Source organism: Tachyglossus aculeatus, chromosome 4 (genome assembly GCF_015852505.1).
Source record: "Tachyglossus aculeatus isolate mTacAcu1 chromosome 4, mTacAcu1.pri, whole genome shotgun sequence".
NCBI classification, from domain to species: Eukaryota; Metazoa; Chordata; class Mammalia; order Monotremata; family Tachyglossidae; genus Tachyglossus; species Tachyglossus aculeatus.
Window position 1 is genome coordinate 119305313 of NC_052069.1, and position 2659 is coordinate 119307971.

The 2659-nt window shown below is 43.2% G+C and overlaps 1 non-coding gene across 1 annotated transcript; it reads right to left on the reverse strand.

Annotated features, from left to right (window-relative positions):
- Window positions 1-846: 846 nt before the first annotated feature.
- On the reverse strand, window positions 847-984 carry LOC119927745. The gene has a single exon (XR_005450720.1). It is a non-coding gene; the product is annotated as a small nucleolar RNA SNORA7 (small nucleolar RNA).
- Window positions 985-2659: the final 1675 nt, after the last annotated feature.

Sequence of the window (2659 nt, forward strand, 5' to 3'; positions counted from 1 at the left end):
TGGGCATTATCCTCAACTCATCTCTCTCAAACAACCCACACATTCAATCTGTTACCAAATCCAGTCAGTTCTAGCTTCCCAGTATCATTAAAGTCTTCCTATTCCTCTCCATCCAAACTCCTACTATGCTGATCAAAGCACTTTTCATATCCTGCCTTGACTACTGCACCAGCTTCCCCACAGACTTCCCTGACTTCTGCCTCTCCCCCCTCAATTCCTTACTGCCTGGATCATTTTTCTAAGAAAAGTTCAGTTCAGGTCTCCTCACTCCTCATAATCCTCCAGTGGTTGTCCATTCACTTCTGCATCAAACAGAAAATTGGCTCCCTACTATCTTCCCTTGCTGATTTCCTACTGCAACTCAGCCCACATGCTTTACTCCAAAGTGATCCTGCTCACTGTACCTCAGTTTCATCTATTTCACTGCCAACCCCTTGTCCACATTTTCCCTCTGGCCTGGAATATCCTCCCCATTCATCGATGACAGATCACCACTCTCCTGACCTTCAAAGCCTTATTAAAATCACATCTCCTCTAAGAAACCTAACCCAACTAAGTCCTCATCTCCCCTACTCCCTGTCACTTATATGCCACCTATGCACTTGGTTCTGTACCCTTTGTCTTGTCTTATGCCGTCGAGTTGTTTCTGATCCACGGAGACACCATGGGCACATTTCTCCCAGAATGCCCCACTTTCCATCTGCAATCGTTCTGATAGTGTATCCATGGAGTTTTCTTGGTAAAAATATGGAAGTCGTTTACCATTGCCGCCTTCCGTGCAGTAAACTCGAGTATCCACCCTCAACTCGCTCCCACGCTGGTGCTGCCCAGCATGGGTGAGTTTTGATTTGTAGCAGATTGTCTTCCACTCGCTAGTCACTGCCCAAGCTAGGAATGGAATGGGTAGGCTTCTGCTTGACTCTCCCTCCCAAAGCTGAGACTGGTAAAGTACTGGAAACTCTCCAGATGTGACCCTGAGAGGGGCTGTATTCACCTCAACCTCTGCCCTACAGCACTTACACACATACCCATAATTTGTTTAAATGTCCCTCTCCCTCTTTAAACTGTAAGCTCCTGTTGGGCAGGGGTTTTGTCATCCAACTCTGCTGTATTGTACTCGCACAAAAATTTAGTAGAATGCTCTATACACAGCAAGCGCTCAACAGATACCATTGATTGATTGATTGATTGATTGATTGCTGGGAGGGGCTGAATTTGAGATGAGCATGAAACTGAAACTAAGGACAACTGGGAGGGAATCAAGTGGAACTCTGAAGTTCTTGGCAGCCTGGTTAGCTCACTGAAATCCAACTCAGAAGTCTGGAACAGTTCTCCCTATTTCTGAAATAGACTTGCAGAGGGACGTTGGTCAAGTCCTTGAAGCCAAGTTTCCTTAGTGGATTGGAAGGGCAAAGTGTCTGTTTAATTTTTACTAAGCATCCACAACATGGAAGCCATGCTACAGAAGAAGCCACTATATTTACATACAAGGAGCTCTCTTACTGGACTAAATATGAAATTTAATGCTCTCATAAATTTCAGTAAGCTAAGAACATTCATGGACAATAACAAATGCTCTGTGTTTTATCTATGACTGGAGCAGCAGAATGCTTAAAGTAGCCATGTACTGATAGTCTTCCTTGATAGCCATCCTCCTGGTTAAGGATGGACTATTGTTAAGGACATACTGTATACCAAACAGTTTGAAAAGCTAGAGTAGATAAAATAGCATCAGGTCAGTCACAATCCCTGTCCCACATGAGGCTCACCATCTAGGTAAGAGGAAGAACAGGGATTTAATCACTGAGTAACAGAGAAGTTAAATAACTTGCCCAAGGTCATGTAACAGGGAGGTAGTTAGCTGGGATTAGAACCCAGGTCCTTTGACTCCTAGATCTGTAGTCCTTCCAGTAGTCTGAGATCCTTCCACTAGGCCATGCTGCTCCATTTAGCATCTCAAACTTTTCCCTTTGCTAAGTCTAGCTGTGACTTTATTGGCCCATTTAGTGTAAGGTAGAATGGGATATAGCTATTGTCTAGCTCTAGAAAACAATGTCAAGGTCTACTTTGTTACTCTGTAATTAAATATTCCAGCTGTTTGCCTCATTTTTCTATCTGTTTCCCAGCAGTCTGTTAACTTGTTTTGAATTATGTCTCCCCCACTCTAGCCTGTAAGCCCCATGTGGGCAGCAGGGATTGTCTCTCTTCATTGCTGTATTGTACTTGTACTTCCACGCACTTAGTAACAGTGCTCTACATACAGTAAGCACTCAATAAATATGTTAGAATGAATGAATCATTCATTCACAAATTTAACCTGGCCCCTCTTCAACCTACTGATATTTTCCTCCTGCACAATTCAATGTATTTACTAGGCTGTATATTTAAAGCTTGCTGTGAGAAGTAGAACTTACCATTCAATCGTTGTCCCCTTCCCTTGATGCTGTGAGATTTGGTAAATAGCTATTCTCTATTCCACCTGTCCACAGGCAACACTATTGTCTAGACTGAATCATGTCAATTTCCCAGCCCAACTCTTTCAAGACTGAAGAGCTCTAATCTTTTCAGTCTATCCCCAAAGGGGAGCTTTTCCATCTCCTTGAGTATCTTGGTTGCCCTTCTCTGTCCCTTCTTCAGCTCTATAATATCCTTCCTAAAA